Consider the following 22,455-nt stretch of genomic DNA (forward strand, 5'->3'; position numbering starts at 1 on the left):
ACCTTTTCTGCTAAAACCAGTTGACAAATTCCTCCCTCTGAGGCTTTTAATTTTTCGAGTTGCGTTACTAGAATTACATCACAATCAAGCTCATTTTGCATAGACCAGAGCACACGCAACATCACTTTCGATCTTGATAAGAAAACTAATTTGCTGTCCTTTTGTCGGCATGCGTTCTAAAAGCTGGCCATGCAGACCATGCATCAACATTATACACCCACGAAGGTGACACTATCAATGGTTCCACAAATCAACCCTCCCAGAATCGTCATAGTAATTACGAACCATATGATATGTGGTAATCTGTGTAAATGTAGCTTGCGACACTTACAATAGGCAATTACAATTTTGGTATAGTTTCAAAAAGAATTTTGTATTCTGATTGCACTTTTCAAGAGATCTTGAATAAATTTCAATTCAATTATGTAGAAGTGATAGTAAAATACTAGCGTGTTCTCAATAAAAGTTTGAAACTTTCCATCTTGGCAGTAACCAAAAAACCGGAGCAATCGTTACTACCCGCGAGACCACACTTTGTGAAACCAATTACTTTCGAGAATTCAACACTCGACCTCCAGCGTCTCCATGATTCGTGGCTGAATGCACCCCAAGAGTAATATAGAAAATTAAATTCGATTCACGTTTTCCGTTCTTTAATTTGCAGCCAGCAGATATGAACGGGTGAAAATCTGAACACCGGTTGTGTGAAGAGTAAAGCTCCTTTTCGCTTTAATACTATTCTACTGAATCAACTCAATTAACTTAGTAACTTGTTTTGTCTACAGTCTGTCATGGTGAAAATTAGTATCGTTATGGAAACTAAATAATCCTGAAAGGCGCTAAAAGTTCAGCAAATTTCCAACATTCATTGTTCCTGCTCAGCCTCAGGTATTGTTCCACTATCATGACCATCGCTCGGGCAGTTTGCGTCATACAGGCTAGCATCCTCTTTAGTTCGGTGGAATAGGTTCAGCACCCCGAGCAGATTCTCGCGGCGCACGCGACAGCGGCCGTAATTTATTAGCCCTTCCAGCATTGTTCGAAAACACGTTTATCCCCCGGGTGAGTGTGGCGTGGGTTCTTCCTTCCGGTACGCCATGGTTTCCGGGTGCCTAGAGCCCTGAGCAGCCTGCTCAATTCTGCGAAGGAGTAATATTTTCGAATTACACCAGAACGGCGGCGCCCGGTCAACAAAGGAACATTTGACGGGGTTGGAAATTAATGAGAATAAAATTTATCGTCCCAGCCCTGTGCGTCGACGGTTTCCCAGCGGAACTTGGAATTAGATTCTACCCGCTTCTTTAGAATGCCACTGTGAACAAATTGGGTTGTGTTTCAATTAATATAAAATTCGATTAGCACGGGAGAGGATTATTTATTACTACGGAGAAAGTGATGTATTTACAATAATTCAATTTTACACGTTCTTGCCTTTCTTCTTTAGAATGGTTACAGTATAATACAGCAGAATATCGGAGTAGACTAAAAAACTGAGTCGATTGGTATATAAGACTCAGCGTGGCAAGGTTCCTTTAAAAATATGGAGTTTGAAGTGATTGCATAACCTTTCAATTTGGGAAAGGTAAAAAGACTTCAAAGATAATAATAATCACAAATCTGATGAGTGAAAATCGCTGCGTTTACTCTCCCAGACATCAATACAGTACTATTGTAAGTTCAGATGGTCGTCATTGTAGCACGGATAGTTTTGTAGGTAACATTGTCGAAAATGATACGACATTCTAACGGAAAGAGTATTTTTAAAATAAGCTCGTGATTGAAAGTTTATAAAAGTATAAATTACCAATTCTAACATCTAACACGGAACAGAAAACAAATGCCGGAGCTCCTGCATGTGACAGTTTCTCTCACAATCTTGATTAGGATGAAACCAGTTCGATCTAGGAAATTATAGAAGTTCTTCGAAAATAATTTCCTCATTTCCAATGAATATTGCCTTTCATTAATAAATATAGCAGTATTTCAATCCTCGACCGATGCAAATGAGTGGCAGTGCTATCGATACATATCTCTATAGCACTGCCACAGAATAGTTTGATGATGGAGCTTATTTAACCAGTAACAAGTAAGTAGTATTTTTTTTCACTGACAGCTGACACTTAACCGTTTTTTGCGAGTGTTTTTGGGATTGGTGTCATGTTCAATTGGATTATTTTTAAGTATTTCCCGGGATTATTTTTTTGTGGGGTTCAAAGTGCAAGTGCATAGATCCTAGGAAAATCGAAATGTGATTTCATCATCAATCGTGTATTAGCGTAAAAAAAGGTTTCCGAAATAGTGTGTGAAACATTACGATGGCGGATCTAGAACGGTAGAGCAATTATTTGAAAGCTACATCACTTCGTTACTAAAATTGCTGATAGTTGTGCTGCATTTTTATCGATTTATTGCACCGAGGCAGGTTGGTTTGACACTCTAAGTCGTAGGTTCGTTACTACCCTCTTTAAGTAGTGGTTACAGTGCCAAAGTCTCAAAAAAGTATGAAAGTAGTACTGTTCGTGAAATCTTTGTTCAGGTTGTAGCTTCGCTAAACGGTTGACTGCTCATCATTTTAGTGTAGCTGTGTAAATATTTTTACAAGAACATGGTAAGCATGTTTGGTTATATTCAAGATGATGCTGTTCGAATAGTACTTCTAACATTGATAGTATTAATTCAGCAAAAATTATTAGCTGACAAATAACTAACATATATATTATCGAAATCTGAACGGATCTGATTTTTTCAGATTTGGACGAATCTGAAAGCTGACAAGTCCATACAAGTAATAAATAATGTTATAACTAGTGTGTTAGGAAACGATTGAAAAGTTAAAATAATTCATTTTCTCCTTTTATAAACTGGCTGTCTAGAAATGGACGAAAGCAAACAGAACAAAATCGAATATGATATTTAATTGTTTGTCGGCCTCATATGAAAATTGATAGTTGGTAGTTTGATGAGCGCTAGCAGACGAACCAAGTCGAATTCGAGTAAATTTTTTGTTGAGCATATTTTTCTTATCTTAGAGACCCTTCATATAGAAAAATCCAAATTTTAATTTCATTTTAAATTTTGCGCTGTCTGACCCTATTAAGCGAAATTTATACTAAATAATCGGAAAGGGTTATGAAGCTATATCTAGGGACTAAAGAAGAATATTTTAAAAGCTTCGGTTTGTTAAAAAGAAAGAAAAATATATGTCCCGATTTTGTTAATATCCCCGTTTTAACAGCCTAAAACTCACCAAATTGGAATTGTCAAAAGTTGATGCAAGTTATTATGAAAATTCTGCTAGTTAACTTGAGTGCTTATGCTACAGAATTTGCGAAGTTAAAGGCTGATGAAGTACTATCTCTGATAGTCGGCGCTAAGCTAATAAGGCATCAATACTTATTAATTTGCGCATTAGTAGTAGAAAGGCGTCTGGAGTACTAGGGCTCTAAATTTTCATAACTTGCCCTACCCAGTAATCACTAGCTAATCAAATGTCGTTAAGATGTAAAAAAGTGTTATACCTTAATCGAAAATACAGCTAAGAATTCAATCGAATTGAGGCTCGCCTAATAGCCTAAAAGCCACACAATTAATAAAATCGTCGATTAAAACCAACAAACGATACCGAGTTGATAGCTGAAAGTTATAGTAAGAATAGTAAGAATGTCGATAGATTCTCTCATCTAATATAAAATTTGTAGTAAAAAAAAGTTACAGTTCACTAAAGAACGTTGAAATCTAATCCGCAAGAACCGAATTGACGATAATGAAATCGGATAGTTTATTTATGTTCTCATTCGTATTCATTACCAAAATTTGACAAAACTTATATCATAAAATGTGTGACAAAATTAATTAATCACTATAAGATGAATTGATCTGATCTGTTCGATATCAAATTTGAGCTGAGCGACTCCAAATTCACTTATAATATATGGCTATGGGACGAAATTCTCTAAAAATGTATATGGCGGATGAAGAGAATTGTAGGTCAAAGGGGACGGAGGGGGGTTGATGTAGAAAGAGATGGTGTGAGGGGAAGCTGAGAGGGAGCTGATGGAGTATGCAACATTCAACCGCATATTATACCCACCATTTGAGATTTAGTTCATGAGAATCGGTTCAGTCATCACCGAGTAATCGATGTGACTAATTCTGGAATACGTCCAGAACCCGAAAATTTCGGAACTGTTGATAGTGGACATTATATCCAAAGAATCTTTGATTGGCCATCAGTGATCTAGTCTTGTAAATAGAAATGATGTTAACAACCTGTAACTCCGGAACCAAATGTCAGATACCAATGAAATTCAATAACAGTCCATGGGATTATTGTATCTTTCATTTGAAACCAAGTGTATGAAAATCGGTCAAGAATTCCCTGAGAAAAAGGTGTGAGGTTAACTTACGAGCTTGGAAAGTACTCGTGGTATCAAGAACCGTCATAGGTGGCCAATGTGGTCAAAGCTGCTTAGAATGATCATTACTGATCAAGACCCGCAGTTATTTTGCACCCTTTTTAATATGTATTACAGCATTTGGACATCATGCTGTTACCATTTTATATGGGAATTTGCTGGGTGACCGCACTCTTCAACCCGTAACTCCGGAACCGTAAGTCCGATCGACAAAAAAATCAATAGCAGCTTATTAGAGCGTTATACCTTTCATTTGAAATTAAGTTTGAGCGATTTGGTTCAGCGGTTCAGTGATTGCATATCCTTTCTTTATGAGAAAGGCAAAACTTATAAAATTAATAGAACAATTTAAATTGTGTCTAATCAATATTCTGGATGACATGAATAAAATGAGTGTCTGAAAAAATTATTCGGATTATAAGAATGAAGAAAGTAAATAAAATATATGAACCGGAAAAAAATGAAAAAAATCGTGATACTAAAACTGTGAACAAAATTAGTTGAAGATATCGTTAGAAATATACGAATAAAATGCATGAAATGAAAAAAAACTGATCAAAATGAATTCAAATAAACAAAATGGATTAAAAGAATGCTGAATGATTTTTTTTTAATAAAATGAAATGATCATATATTTAAAATTAGCCAAATGTTGAATAAATAAAATAAACAAAACTAAAAAAACTATGTAATGTTTGAACTTGAAAAAAATGAATACATAAAACGAAATAAAAAAAAATATATTTATATAAAGTAAAAGAATAAAACTAATTTTACAAATTCGAGAACGAATATTTCAGAAAGTTCTGAAGTGTTTGTGAAAATCCCAGTATTTGGAAAATGGTTAATTAATATACAATGCACTTTCTGCTGTTTTCATTCATTTTTGTCTTTACCTTTTCGTTTTCATTTTTTCATTTCTTAACAGCGTAGTTTAAGATTATCTGGTGTTTCTACTTTATTGGTGGGCCTCAATTAGTCATCAGGAAACTGGAATGTTAAATTTGTTTTTGAATTCAAAGATGTCTTTTTGGTTTGAATAGAAGTTTCAGGTCCAGTATTTTAACGCGTAATTGGAAATAGTAAACTGAGAAAAGGTCACACGTGCTTTCAAGTTCGTTAAGCTTAAAGCGACAGAGAAAGTACGATTTATGTACAGTAATACCAGTAAACAGTATTCATTTTCATTGAAGTAAATAGAAAGGAGTGTAAATTTTCTAGGCTCTGTTGTCAGTTATATTATTGACGACAGCACAAAAGCCACGCATTCAGTCGATTACAATGCAGTCTCTTTCCAGTCACCCTTGCATCTTGCAAAATTGTTTCGTTCGGAATTCTCATTCCGGAGATATGGGTTAAGGGGTTATATACAAAGTTGGAACTCAGAAAACCAAAAAAAAAAATAATGAATATTCTGAAAGTACATACTTTTGAAAATATCTGTGCGAAATTTCATCCAGATTGGAGTGCCAGATTTCAAACTACAGCCGTTCGCAGCGCGCAGGTTCTTCCACGAGTGAAGTTAACACAAAACTTTAAGCGCAATTATCTCCGAACAATGTTTTTTGAAAAATACCGTTGCGGTGAACGTAATATCTCAAAAACTTTTCATCCGATCTTCATAAAAATTTTTTTTGAATTGTTTGTATTAATGTTCTCGTGTACTTGAACGGTTCCTTTTTCATCCAAAAATTTTTGATTCTTCGCAATGAATTTTTGTTTAAAATTTTAAACACCAAAAAACTCAATATTTTGGTCAAGACGTTTTTTTTTATCGGAAAATTATTTTTTATTGAAAAACAGATCCGTTCAAGTACACCACAATCCATTTTCCTTCAATAATCTTTTTGCTTTTTTGATTTCTGTTGAGCGGTTCGGCTTGGAGAGCGTTCACCGCAAACCTCTGCCAAAAACACGTTTCGGGGTATAGGCCATAATTTCACCAACCTTGAATGTTTTACATTTCTTATAAAAGAAATGTATAGAATTCGCTCAAACTTTCAAGATTTTTTCCGAGGCCCGGAGGGCCGAGTCTTATATACCAATCGACTCAGCTCGACGATTTGGGACAATGTCTGTGTGTGTGTGTGTGTGTCTGTGTGTGTGTGTGTATGTAACGGACAAATTCTCATTCGTGTTTCTCAGCAATGGCTGAACCGATCTTATCCAAACCAATTTTAAATTAAAGAACTAAAAAACAGTATGAACGCTATTAATTTGTTTTTGATTCTGATGTTTAGTTTCCGAGATATGAATGTTTGAATGCGTAAAAATGGCGTTTTTTGCAGTTTTTTTGAATTATCTGCCGAAATTGACAATATAGATTAACAGTTTATATGTTTTTAGACAGCTTTAACGAATACCTTTCGATCAAGCTATAGATTGTTGAAATCGGACTATTATCAAAAGAGATATTAAACATTAAACGCGGACCAAAGATTTTTTATCATTTCCCATTTCCAGAAATATGACCAAAACATGTAATCTATTATTAACGCCAAAACGGCTTATTTTAGGTCAATAGTATCTTCGGAGAATTTAATGGAGGCAATATGCTCTTTCTTTTGGTATTGTGCTTTTGCTGATTAATCCCCCTATAAGTGAGATATTTTCATACTTTTTCGTGGAAGTGATTATATCGAAATGATGTCTTCAGCAAATTTGTAGCTCTTACTTTTGCGAGTAACTTTACTGAAGACTTCAAATATTTATTTTGAATACTTTAAAAGTTATGGCTTGTTGTTTGTGGATTACTCTTTGTCGCCTATTTATTTTTCAATATAGTAATAATCCATTGAAATAAGCCAAACATTATTTCGAAACACGAATTTTGTATTTCATTTTTCTATCTACAACCGCTAGAAATAATCACCGAACACTTCCAAGTTGTCTGGAAGGAACTTTATAACTTATCAGTGCAAAAATGTTCATTTGTGCGAACCTTCTGACTGCAATTTTTCTAACTTATAACCATCGGATCGATCTGAAACATATCGGAAAATGAAAAACGAAATAAATAACTCCAAGCAACGGCGTTGCCAAGAGAAGGTTTTGGGGTTTAACACCATACAACGCCCCAACCCCCCCAACACACCCAAAAAAAATGGATTGAAGTTGAAAATTTATTGATGCAGACTGATTCAATTCAATATTACAATAACAATTATCTGATCCGTACATTGATATCCTGTTGTTGTAAACATCATGAGGACTTTTGATAAATTGTCGGAATGGGGTCCTGATCTGTAACTGATCTATTGGTCTTGATTTCACAGTTGTCTAATAGCATCAATATCAAATTCCTGCCTGAAAACATCCCAATAGAAAATTCCAGAGTTTTGTAATCAATCATAATCCTCAGATTTATTTTCAAATTGAGCTCGTTTTTGTAGAGATGTACTGTAATAAGGGTCTTTATTTAATAGGAAGCGAAGTTAAAATTGATTTAATTTCTATGAAACATAGAACTGCTCACCAAAAAAATGCATAACTTTCAATATTTGCTAAAAATGTTTTTGCCTTTCTCATTCACTTTAAAATTCGTCAATCTAATCCCGACCTGGAGGGCCGAGTGTCATATGCCAATCGACTGAGTTCATCGAGATCGGAAAATGTCTGTGTGTGTATGCACGTGTGTGTATATGTGTATGTGGAAAAAATGTGACCTCTGTTTCTCAGAGATGGCTGGACCGATTTGCACAAAGTTAGTCTCAAATGAAAGGTACAACCTTCCCATCGGCTGCCATTGAATATTTTTATTGATTGGACTTCCGGTTCCGAAGTTACGAGTTGAAGAGTGCAATCACACAGCAAATTCCCATATAAACTGAAATGAAAAATTTTCAAAATCAAATTTGTATTTTTGATGCCAAATGACTTTAAAATGCATGAAACATTGAGATGTTTGACAAAAATTGACTTTTTTGGACTTTGGTACATTTTTGCCTTTCTCATATAGAAAGGTTATGCAATCACTCTAAAAATCGTCAATCATACCGGCCCGGAGGGAGTATGCAGTGGGGGGTTGCTACTTTAAAATTAAAACTAGTTTAAAATTTCTTATCAAGTTGAAAATTTTCGGCAGGACCCGGATCTCCCGGATCTTTCTCCTTGATCCGCCGCTAGTTTCAAGCGATGTTTCAGTATCACATGGTATCTCAAGATCGTGGCTGTTGATCCGTTGTACGTATGTGCAAATCGTACTGAACATGTAATATTCATTTCCACCATTGTATTGAACATAACCAGCCATGGAATCGTAGTCTGGACAACTGAGAAAAGCACAATTGCACCACTAGGTGGATTAAAACAGGTTTTTATTTTGGGAATGCGTCGAGTTGAGACGAAAACGTATTATGATTAATAACGAGGATAACATTTTCCGAATGTAGAGAGAAATTTATGAAAAATGACGATTTCCATTCGATTCTAGCAGGTTCTGATCGATTTTGATGAGCATTTGATTTTTGTTGTATGACTAATTATATGTATAGGTCAAATGTTTAAAAACAGTAATTTAAGGTCAAGATAGCATCATTTTGAAACCGCCAATCTCGGAGGTTTAGTATCTTCGATGAGTTTTACAAACGTTAAACAGCGCATCATTTGATAAAATAATTTTGATGGTATATCGTCCAAGAAGTATTTATGGTGAATTTTCTCAGGTTAATATTCATGACTTCAATAAAGTCTCAACAAATTCGCTAAACACACGAACTCTGTTACTATTTTCTGAAAAATTAATTCTGCATAATTTTAAAACTTCAAAAATTGCGGTTGCGGAATTATGCCGTTTGGACAGTATGATCGATTTTCACCAAAACGAATTTCTGGCTACGCCGCTGATTTAAAGTAAGTAGAAACAAAGTCATTCTACACTCGTTCACAAGAAACTTCTTCGAATGCTGAATATCTATTATAATACATTGAAACCCCGATTTTATCAGCCAAATATGAACATATGTTTGATGGGCTCTAGCAGACGAACAAGACTGAATTCGAGTAAATCCTTTCTTGAGCATGTTTTCCTTATCATGAAGATGGAAATATGCAAAAATAAAAAGTTCATCACAATCAGAAATAGTTATCAGACTACATCAAGGGACGGGAAGAATATTTTAACAGCTTCAGTTTATTATAAAGAAAAAAAATTGCCCGATTTAGTCAATGTCCCCATATTGTCAGCCTAAAATACACCATGAGACTGATAAAAATGGTTTTTTTTTGTATGTATTATTCACTGTGTTTCACATTAATAGGTACATTTCATTTTTGGGGATTTTTTTATTGCATCGAACTACAACAATTTTTAGGTAGTTTTCAAGGGGTTATTTTATAGACTTCTTCCAAAATTTGGCGAACCTATTCCAATTCGTATACCAATTAATTGGTATACTTAAGGGTTTATATGTTGCAGATAGAGAAAATACTGAAATTTTCAGCTTTTTTCCTACACAATATTACGAAAGCTTATTAAACAATTTCTTAGTTCTCAGTCACGTGGAAATTTGAGTAAAGTATAAACTTCAAATCGATTCAAAAAAAAATTTCGATTTTTTTGGCTCAGTACAATATTTAATCCCTTTAGGAAAATTCTTTATTATTTTATTAACAGAGCATTAGCAATAATTCGTTTGTATGTCTATTTTATGGGCCATTTTTTCGATTTCCCATTGATTTGGTTTGAATTTTTCTAGCACTGATGTTGTCCTATGCTGATTTGAGCGATTCTCTGAGTCCTGCCACTATCCCATGTAGTATGTGTTATCAAAAACATCGCGAAGCATCAAGTTCTAAATGTTCTCAAACGATATATTATCCAAAGAGAGTGACAAGAGTTATAAGAAATGTGTCATCACACTGATAGGTGGATTAAAAGCGTTTTTTAATTCAATTTCGAACTTCGGTAGTACTACTAACAAACTGTCTTTCGTTTTTTCAAACAAAATTTGCATAAAACACTTTGAAAAAATCACGAACTTAGCTCACTTTTTCGCCACAACTTTGTATATAACCCCTTAATGAGTCCCATACAAAAGTTTTTAACTGACACATATTTAAACACGTATTTCATTCAAAACTCAATGAAGATACGAAGAGTTTAAAAAATTCACGTAAAAAATGTAAAAAATTTCATCTTTAAATAATATGGATATTTTGACCCGGGCAACACCGGTTGATAACTAGCAATTTCGACAACATAACTCGTTGCATATAGATATATGGCAACGATTATTAAGCTGATTTAGCAACAAAAAGACGTTGCTTGTTGCAAGTGTTGTTGGGTAAAATACTCAAGGATTTTTTTAATTGTAGTATATGTAAACGCACAATATAGAATTGAAATACATTAGAGTCATATGACTCTCCAAAGTGCAAAGCAAGCAAAGCAGGGTTTGAACATAAATTAGTTGTAGATCTCACACAATACAAATACTAAGCTTGTTTCCTCGAGTGGCTCTGCTCTACACTGCATTGGAAAAGCTATTTATACGGAAAAAGCAGATAAAATAAATTTTGCATTTTTAAACCTACACAATTGCATCGCGAAAAGCAAATTAGTTTTGGCATGAACAAATATTTTAGATTAGTTGAAGATTTCAAGACACAACGTAGAAATGGATAGAGAAAAAGCAGGATAGATGTCAGTGGTGACAGTTGCCACGAACACGAAGGTAGAGAGAGAGGAGCGACGTAAGAGGAATGGTAAATGATGGTTTGTGCCGAGATCTTATTTTTATATATTGAGCGACATTTTGATTCCTTACATCTTTAATATAAATAATACAACTGGTATTTTTACGCCATGACCATATAACATAATATGAATATGAAACCAGTAGTTAATTTATATTGTCATGCAGTTAACGTTTATCTGAGAAAGCCTCCGATGAAACTCTATGATTTTCTCTGTCAATTGCAATATTTTGATATAAGAGCAATTTTCCAAAAGGGCTTATACGTTTTTACGTGCATTAAATTGAAAAAAAAATTGATCGATTACTGTAACGGGTGCTCAATAAAAAATGAGAATTGTTTCAGTCATGTAGCTAAAAAACAAAAAAAGGAAATCAACGATTTCAGTATTGCCTTTCTCATATAGAAAGGTTATGCAATCACTCTGAAAAACGTCAACCTAATCCCGGCCCGGAGGGCCGAGTGTCATATCCCATTTGACTCAGTTCGTCGAGATCGGAAAAAGTCTGTATGTCTGTGTGTATGTGTGTGTGTGTATGTGTGTGTGTATGTATGTGCGTATGTGTCAAATAATGTCACTCATTTTTCTCAGAGATGGCTGGACCGATTTGCCCAAACTTAGCCTCAAATGAAAGGTGCAACCTTCCCATCGGCTGCTATTGAATTTTGGATCGATCGGAATTCTGGTTCCGGAATTACGGGTTTCAGAGTGCGGCCACACAGAAATTTCTCATAAAAACTATAGGAAAAATTAAAAATAGAATTTTTATTTTTGATGCTAAATGTGTTCAAGGTGCATGAAACGTCGAGATTTGATGCAACCTCGAAAAAAAAATTTGACTACGATTCACTTTTTTGGATTTTGGCACATTTTTGCCTTTCTCATATAGAAAGGTTATGCAATCACTCTGAAAAACGTCAACCTAATTTTTTTTTCGACTCGTTTAGGGTTTCTGGATTTTAACAGGGGCGTAGTTGATGGTTTACGGAGAGGGGTTATACCCCCCCTCTACTGTTCACTCCCCTCCTTTAAAAATCTCCTTAAATCACCCCTCAGACCACCACCCCAAGGAGTTTTTATTCTCAGGTGACACGATCCTCAAAAACGCCGATCAGCCATGTTGGTTCTAGAAACGACAGCTAACAACATAGTTTACTGGTTCTCTCCATATGTTTGCTTGGATTTCAGTAGGGAAACAAAGTTGTTCGCTGTCATTTTTCTTCCCCGCAGTGCTGCACGCTTACCCCACTCCTCACCTAGTTACTGCCAAAGACGAATCACCTTAGAACTCTAAACACCTTGCACCACCCCATGCAGCCCTCATACCCCTCCCTTTCAACCCCATTATCTTTAAACCACCACTATATCACAAAGCATACCAATTTAAGCTGGGGAGTCGTTCGTTCATGGGACTTTCGCCCTCCTCACATACCCAGTGGGGTGGGACAAAAAATAGATTCCAGCTCCGAGCAACTTTTTGGGTCCCATTTGGGTCCTAGAACATCTGTGCAAATTCTTAGCTTGATCCCTGAAACTATATTTTTGCGCCCACTGTTTAAAGTTTACATGGGATTTTATATGGGAAAATTAACTTTCACAAAATAATTCCTCCAGGAGTCGCCCATTGCTTCTTAAAAATAAACCGTTATGTGGCTTTTGTAGGAAATTTAACACAGAAACAAAGTCTCGAAAACTACGAAACGATCTACCGCTTGAGAAAAAAGTTATTAAGCTGAAACCAATTGATGCTCTGACGATTGATAAAATATTCATTTTTTCTAGCACCACTGTTGTTGGTTGTCCAATTATATGCAATTTTGTTTTGATCTTCTCTTAATGTCTCCAAATCATTTTTCTATACTGTCTGGACACTTCGCAAGAGTTTTCAGGGATAAATTGAGTCTTCTTTAGTACATAATAAGAGAAAATTAAAGATTTTGTATATAATTCGACCGTCAGCAGCAGTGATGCTATGAAAAGTAAAATTTTCATCAATCTTCAGGGCATCAATCGGTTTTTGCTTAATAACTTTTTCCACAAGCATCAGATCGTTTCGTGGTCTTCTCGACTTTGTTTCCTTGACAAATTTCCTATAAAAATCAGACATCTATTTATTTTTAGGAGGTAACGGGTGACTCTTGGAAGAATTAATTTGCAAAAGACGTTTTCCCCATACGAAATCCCATGTAAACTTTAAACAGTGGGCGCGAAAATATAGTTTCACCGATCGAACTAAAAATTTGCAGAGTTGTTCTGGGAGCTAAATGGGACCCAAAAAGTTACTCGGAGCGAAATTTTATTTTTTTCATATAACCATGTCCCACTCTAATACCCACCCCCGCATGACAAAATGAGTTAGCAAGCAGATAACATTGATCTAATGCTGATTAGGCTAATGGAGTATGATATTTTTTTGTTTCAAGTGTTTCACCGTCGACACGTAGCTCATCAAGTTCGTGGCTGGCATGCCATTGTGTATAAGTGAAAAGTGTACTAAGAATGTAATGGACATTTCCACGATTATGTTGAACATAAAAAGCCTCCGTGCCATAGTTTAGAGAAATGAGAAAGGCACAATTGCACCGCTAGGTGGATTAAAACAGGTTTTTTTTAATAGAAACATAATGTTTATTCTTCAAAAAAACGTCAATGAATCTTGGAGAAGGGGCCCTGGTCAGCCGTACAATGCAATCTAGTCGCGGTACTCTCACAAGAGCGCTGGACGGCACTGACGGTCCATCTTCCGGATACAATTCCTGGTGGTCAACGACTTCGTATCCTTGTCCTGCCAATTATTTTTGTACACTAGGGCACTGAGGGAACCGAAAAAATCCTCGATGGGACTGTACTGCGGCCAGTTGGTCGGATTCCTTTCTTTCGGCACGTACGGTATCTCTTTCTTTTTTCCTTTTTTATTTCGACTATGTTAGTCACATTTTACTGTTTTACATTTTAACCAATGTCGGTTGTCACGGTAAAGATGGACTTGTCTGTCTATACCAGGACACATGCTAGTGAACTCGGGTGCATCGTAGTTATGCTGCCTAAGCTCAACCCTCATTAGCGGAAGACAAAAGTTAAGCCCGTACGATATTAAGCCTGTTCTAATGACCCTGTCACTTCTAGTTTTCCGATCTGTTTAGTTCACATCCTTGCTCTCACTTGAGTACTATGGCTCTAATTTTCATAACTTTCCCTACCCAGTAATCTCTAGCTAATTGAATGTCGTTAAAAGTTATCTCTTTCTGTTCAAGATACTGCAGCGTCTTCTTTGAGTAATTGGAAAACGTCTTGTCCGGCCAGAAGGTGTACTTCTCATCTACATGATGCTACTTTAAAAACGGCAGAAGAATTTTCTCAAGACGCTCCTCCTGGTACACTTGTTGATTGCTGACCAGGCCGCTCGGCTTTGAAATCCCTCTGTCCGATATGGCGATGTACTGCATAACTTTTTTTCGAATTTATTCTTAAACTTATATTTTGCTTCGGGGAGTGTGGCCGACTTGTCGCTGGAATGCTAGCTGTTATTTCCTGGAATGCGGATCTTCGATAGCGGAAAGTAACTTTCGTCGTCCAGCACGAACGACGTCCAGCGGTACTTATTCGTCATCCACCGGCACTGCGATTTCATGATCGCTAGCTGCTCGTCCGTGTACTGAGTCTGCTTGCGACAGATGATGTCCTCGATCTAGAGGGTTCGGTGAATCAAGGTATGGGAGCAGTGATATTTTCGGCCAGCAAACTCGTTCCGTCCTTATTGTCGAACAGCTTTTTCAACGCTTCCTTCTTTTCCTTCATCCTTATCTTCGCCGGACGGCCGCTACCGGCCTTTCGCTCCACGCTCAGGGATGCCGGGATCTGGTAAACTGTACCCACAGGCACGTTTTCGTCTGGAAAATGGTCTACCGTAAACTTTTTTCCACGATGACCATGCGTTTCGTAGAACCGTACAACACGCTCGCGGAGTGCTTGCTGTTTCGACGCCATCTTTGATTGAACTGACAGCACCCGAGCGAAAAGAAACATGCCACCAATTTCTAAGGAATCCAGAAAACATTCTCTTGAAGAGAAATAAATTTACGACCTTTACTTTAATTACTGAAAGGTATTGAAATCATTCTCATTTTTTATTTAACACTATTTTATACAGCAAAACTATGTGAGAACGAGTTACAGTGAATGAACATCTGTATGAAAAAAATATATGCTGAAAAAAGTGTTGTGTCATTTTTCAGAAAAACTTAAATTTATATTAAAAATGCGAATTACTAAAAAAACATATTTTTAAATTTTTTATATTTTATCAAGAAAAAATCTAAAGAGAAGGAAAACATTTTGAATGTGATTGCATGGTGGAGAACTAATCGATAAAAAGTTTTTCTAACAATAACTTTATACCTGTTTTTAAATTTCATACTAATTGACATACAGTACTGAAATTTTATTACTGAATATAATTCTAAGTATAGTTCAAAAGCAAAATGCATTTAGCAAAAATCTTCCAAAATGCGATGGTTATCGAGATAATTGGAACTTGGACACTCTTTCTACAAGTCTTTTACGTTAACCTATCATAAAATGTCAACGAATGTTTATCATTTTAAAGATGTAAAAGAAACGTTTTCAGTATATTTGGATCATGGAGAAGCATTCAATAAAAAGTTTTGCTAATAACTTTTGACTTTTTTTATAATTCATATTATTTGCAGTCATAAATACAATTTGCTTTGTAAATGTAATTTAGACGCCTTTTTAAATCAAACTTTCGATTTTTGATACTACTTGCGCTTTTTGATTTTACCATTTCTAGAGTTATATTCAGAACTATTACTAAGAAAAACCTCTTTTAATCCACCTAATGGTGCAATTGTGCCTTTCTCATTTATCAAAGCTATGGTTTAATAGTTGGTTACGTCCAATATAACATTGTGAAAATATCTTATGCATTCTTATTACACTTGGTAAGTATATATGGGTGTACGTCTACCACGAACTTGATGAGCAACATTTCGACGCTGACACACTTGAAATAAACAAGTATATAATATTTAATTAGCTTAATCAGCGTGAGTTCAATATTATCTTCGTGTTAGCATATTTGGTCATGCGGGGTGATGGGGGGTAGGGGTAGGGGGATATTTATTGTGAGGGGAGGATGCGTTGGGAACAACCTAACATATTTTGGTATACGGGTAGGTGAAGTGAATGTGGGTGTGAGGTTGGTCTGAGATGGGTTGTGGGTGAGAGTGTTGTGAAGGAGGAGGGGTGGATGCGGGGTGCAACAGCCAACTTTATATACCTTCCATTTGAGACTTCACCATCACCGAAATTGCTTAAGTTCTGGAATGTGTTCGGAACAAGGGACTTCCGAAATTATCGATAGTGGACAATTTATTCCAAGAATCTTTGATTTACCATCAATGATCAAGGTTAGAGAAGTAATTTGATGTTCATATCAATAGACTTTTAATCTATGAGGTAATACAATTGTACCTGTTTATATGAGAAATTCCCAAGTGACCGTAATAACCTCCCTGTAACTCTGGAACCAAAAGTCAGTACTGAATGAAGTTCCATAGCAGTCAATGGAAGTATTATATCTTTCATTTGAAATTAAGTTTGTAAAAATCGGTTAAGAGTTCGCTGGAAAATAGTTGTGACATTAGTTTAGGAACTTGGCGAGTTTCTCGGGGGCCTCAAGAACCGTCATAGGTGATCAATATGGTCAAAGCTACTTTGATTAGTCATTAGTGATCTAGACCCGTAAATTCAAGTAATGTTGAGCCTATAAGAATATGTATCGTTCGGACACCATGGTGTTACCAGTTTATAAGGGAATTTGCTGCGTGACCGTACTCTTCAACCCGTAACTCCGGAACCGGAAGTCGGATCAATTAAATTAAAGTAGCAGCTTATGGGAGATACCGTTCATTTGAAACTAAGTCTGGTTCAGTCAGCCACTTTGCAATCTCGACGAACTGAATCGAATGGTGTAAGAGACTCGACGGGCCTCGTTTAAAAGGTCGAAATTCTCACTGGATTGCTAAGCCTTTCTCTATGAGAATAGCAAAAATTTGCGAAATCAACAGTCCCAAAAAGTCTATTTTTCTAATTTTTTTTTGAAAAAACAAAACCTCGACGTTTGATGCATTTTAAGGACATTTGGCATCAAAACTCTATATTTCCGGAACCATACAACCGATCCGTAAGAAATTTCATAGCGGTCTATAGGTACAATATTCCTTACGTTTGAAACTAACTATGTGAAAATCGGCCGAACCATCTCCGAGAAACTGATGTGAGTTTTTTTAATTTTGAATTTTCCATTTTTCCGGGCATTTCCAGAATCGTCTACGGTGGTCAATGTGGCCAACAAAATTTCGATGGGCCGCCAATAACATAGAACTACAAATGTAAGATGCTCCTATTTTAGCAAAAAAAAATGCTTTCATCGTGGTATCGGTTTGAACAGGAGTTCTCTGTGACCCCACTCCACAACCCGTAACCCCGCAACCGGAAAATGGATCGAAATAAAATTTAATAACAGTTTTGAGGGACGCAACACCGTTATTTTGAGGCTAAGTTTGGTCTAATCGGTCCAGACATCACTGAGCAACCGATGTAACTGTTATTCTGAAATGGAATACTTCCGCTGGGGCTTCCGGAACCGTCGATGGTGGCCAATGTGGCCAAAGAGACGTTGAATGAATGTTAGTGACTTAGAACTACAAATCCAAGCAGTTGTGGTGACATTTTCGAAAAAATTTCTCCATTTTACATTCATCACCGTATATGTTGAAGTCGGAGTTTGCTATGTGTTCGTATTGTTCACCCTGTAATTCCGGAACCAGAACTCGGATCAATTATAAATTCAATAGTAGACAATGGGAATGCTGTACCTTCCATTTGAGACCAAGTTTGTCAAAATCGATTAAGAATTCGCCGAGAAATAGTTTATGTTTATGTTTATTACCTTCACCAACAAGCCCCTTGGCCCCAATGGTGGTTGCTTAAACTAATTACATTATGACATTAACTTCAGGAATCAGAATATATTGGCTCAAATGGCACGTTCCCCGTACATAGTCGGGGATTTGTGCCTTGCCGTGTGTTTTCATCATTTCCTGAGCGGAAGGAAAGGACAAGGAGGTGTGGGGAAGTAGAATTGGAAGGGTGGGAAAAATAACAGCACAAAACAAAAATAAAGAACAGGTAAGTTAAACTCACAAGTAGTTCTCACTTGCCTGCGAATAAACCTAAAGCTCTTTACCACATTGGATAAGAAACTTTAGTATGTCTCTGAGTTTCAGTCGACCAAACATGGTTTCGTCTATATAAGGACGGCTGAAGACTCGAAATCGCAATTGCGCTACCGCTGGACAGTTGCATATCAGATGATATGAGGTTCCGTAGTCGGATTCACAAAGATCACATGAAAAAGACTCAGCGCGCTGAATAGTTGCCATGTGATAATTGAGTTTGCAGTGGCCGGTTAAAGCCCTGGTCTGCATGCCGCAGTGGAGCTTCGAAAAATGTAGAATATTTTTCGAAATCACTGGGCACGGTTGTTCTAGAAACGTCTTTGTTTGGCGACACGTTTGTAGATTTCTCCAATAATTGCGGTGCTCGGACGAAGCCCAGGACCGTATTTTTTCCCTTATCCAACTTGTCGAAATTGGCAGCGCGGGCTCAGGACCAACGAAGTCAATCGCTGAACCTGCCCTGGCCAATTCGTCAGCCCATTCATTTCCAGTAATACCGCAATGCCCGGGCACCCAGACAAGGTAGATAGTGTTGACAATGCTTAGTTCTTCGATTTGGGTTCGGCACGCGATCACTAGCTTGGACCGGGATTTGTCTGAGCTAAGGGCCTTGATTGCAGCCTGACTATCGGAGCAGAAGTTTATAACTCTGCCGGACAAACTCAGTTGAAGGGCCGATTGCACCCCGCACATAATCGCAAAGATTTCTGCTTGGAATACAATACAGTATCTACCTAGTGAGTGAGATTGTTCCAATCTCATTTCACGACAATAGACACCAGCACCAGCACGTCCCTCCATCAGAGAACCGTCAGTGTAACAAGCCACTTGCGTTTGTTGTTGTCTTTCCATAAAACCAGACAACCACTCCTCTCGAGAGGGAATCTTCACATGGAATGTCCTGTAAGGAAAACTACAAGTGAGTGTAATATCGCTGGGAGCAAGAATATCTTCACCCCATGTAACCATTTTTGACCACAATCGTGTATGACTGGTAGCAAGATCAACATGATTACTGTTCCAAAGCCCAGTAACCTGCAGTCTGTATGCACATGATAGTGCTTCTTGTTTTAAGTGTATGTGTAATGGTTTGATATTTAAAAGTGCCTCAAGAGCAGCAGTCGGAGTCGTGGTGAACGCCATGAGCGCCATTCTTTGCAGATGGTTTAGCTTTGACTGGACTGTCACCACCTCTTCCACCACACAAGGCATCCGTATGACAGTATTGGACGTACAATTGTCGTGTAAATCCAATAGATGTATTTAGGTTTGAGACCCCAGGTCTTTCCAAAAGTTCGTCTGCACTGCCCGAAGGCCATGCACGCTTTCTTGACTCTGAACTCAATGTGAGCAGACCAATTCAGTTTGGAATCTAATATGACTCCAACGTATTTGACTTGATCTGCACACAGTAGCTCAGAATCAAAGAACTGCAAGGGACGAACCCCGGTTGTTATTCGCTTCTTCGTGAAAAGAACCATTGAAGTTTTGCTTGGGTTAACTGATAGTTTAACTTGTCGACACCACTGTTCGACGGCTCTTAATGCCTGTTGCATTAAGTCAAAGATTGTTCCGATGCAAAATTCAGTAAGTAGTATTTGGTAATCGTCAGCAAACCCGTAGGTTGGAAATCCAAGCTCATTGAGTTTCTTCAACAAGCCGTCAGCTACTAAGTTCCATAACAAAGGTGACAGAGCGCCGCCCTGAGGACAACCGCAAATACTCAACTTCCGTATCTCAGCCTGTCGCAGTGACGAGCAAAGTATGCGGTTACTAAGCATTGCGTTTATTCAACCTGAGATACATGCAGGTATCCCATGACCGCGCGTCGCTTCCAGAATAGACTGGAAGGACACATTGTCAAAAGCACCCTCAATATCTAGGAATACACCCAAGCTAGATTGCTTGAGCGAGAAGGCTTTCTCCATGTTGTAAACAACATCGTGAAGCAGAGTGATCGTGGATTTCCAACACTGATATGCATGTTGCATTTTGTGCAGAGGATATTCAACTAAACTAACGTTCCTGATGTGATGATCGATTATCCGTTCCAAAGCTTTCAGAAGAAAAGAACTTAAGCTGATAGGCCTAAAACTCTTGGCTTCTTCATAGCTTGCGCCCCCCTTTGGGAATAAATCTAACAGTTATTTCCCACCATACTTTCGGGATATACCCGGTAGCAAGACTGGAAAGCAAAATCCTTTTCAAGACATGTTTAAGAATATCAAATCCTTTTTGCAGTAGCACGGGAAGTATTCCATCTTTTCCGGGTGATTTGTATGGAGCAAAGCTGTCAACTGCCCACTTGACCGATTCAGTGGAAACCAATGTGCGTGCTAACGCCCACGAGTCCGAATCACCAGAATGAGATCTGTGAACATTATTCAACTCCGGATCGATACAACCTGGAAAGTGTGTGTCGAAGAGACAATTAAGAACATCTTTTTCGTCCGTCACATAAACACCATCTCTGGTTTTCAAGGAGTTCATCTGAAAATCATTCGATTTGGAGAGAATTTTATTTAATCTGCTAGCCTCGTTCAGACTAGAGACATTAGTGCATAGGCTTTGCCAGCCAGCCCGTTCTGCAGATCTAAGACATTTCTTATATGCACTGCGAGCTGACCTGAAAGCCCTGGAGTCATCACGCTGACGCCGGTTCCAATCTCTTCTCATAACTTTCTTCATTCTTTCAAGCTCAGCCCTCCACCAAGGGGTTCCCCTAGTCGATTTAACAGTACGAAGTGGACAAGCTTCTTCGTAGGACGCTAATATGAATGAGTTTGTCGTATCCACGACGTCATCTAAGTCGTCTAGTTGACTAATTGTTGGAAAATATCCATGAAATTTAGTCGCCAAGTTTTCCAAAAAGAAGTCCCAGTTTGTAGATTTAGGATTACGATATGTCACCACATTGAAGGTGACATCAAAATGATCGAAAAATATATATTTACGATCGGATAGAGACGGTTCAGTTTCATTTGGAACCTGCCAATTTCCCAGTTCTTGCAAAATTCTATCAGAGCAAAGTGTTATGTCTAACACCTCCTCCCTCCCAGATCTCGCAAAAGTTGGTCGGTTTCCCACATTCAGAATATGGAGATTTGTACTACTTATGTACTCCATCAGTTCAGAGCCTCTCAGATTGATGTCCGAGCTGCCCCAAATGATGTGATGAGCATTCGCATCACTGCCGATAATGAGCGGAAGCCCATTTCTGCTACAATATGATACAACGCTTTTGAAATCATCAGAAGGAGTTGATTCGTTATGCGGTAGGTATGCTGAACAATATATATATTTTTTGTCTACGTTTCCGACAGTCAGTGTAACTGTGACAACACAGATATCGCGAGTAGAGAGCTCCGATATGAGACACGCGTCAATAGCCTTATTTGCAAGAATGCAAGCACGAGGCATTTCACGTGGGTTAGTCATGCCTGTCTTGTTGTAAGCAATGAAGGCAGTGTTAAGTAACTTTTCAAAATAGAAGTTTCCTTTATGGAAATACGGTTCTTGAACCAATGCTATGGAAGCTTTACCTTCCTGCATGAGTCGAGATAAATTCATAGTTGCTGTACGTTTATGTTGGAGATTGATTTGTGCTATTCTAACCATTGTTGATTAGAGAACTGTACAGTTCATCTCCAACACAAATTGCATAACAACTAGAGGACACCAAGCGAGTTGGGATGTTAACGCATGTTAGCGAGCCATATCAGGTTTAAATGGGACATGATCATTTGATTCCCACGATTTGCGAAGAAAATAATGGTCCACTGTGTCAGAGATTCGCATAACACAGTAAGGGCAAAACCCAAAATTCAATAGCAGACAATGGGAATGCTGTACCTTCCATTTGAGACTAAGTTTGTGCATATCGGTCCAACCATCTCTGAGAAAAATCGGTGAGATTATTTGACACATACACACATGCATACATACATACACACACAGACACACACGAACTGAATCGAATGGTATAAAAGATTCGTCCCTGCGAGCCTCGGTTAAAAAGTCGAAATTCCGACCGATTGCATAACCTTTTTACATGAGAAAGGCAAAAACGTTGCTTTATATA

The sequence above is a fragment of the Topomyia yanbarensis genome, chromosome 2 (genome assembly GCF_030247195.1).
Source record: "Topomyia yanbarensis strain Yona2022 chromosome 2, ASM3024719v1, whole genome shotgun sequence".
Classification (NCBI taxonomy): Eukaryota; Metazoa; Arthropoda; class Insecta; order Diptera; family Culicidae; genus Topomyia; species Topomyia yanbarensis.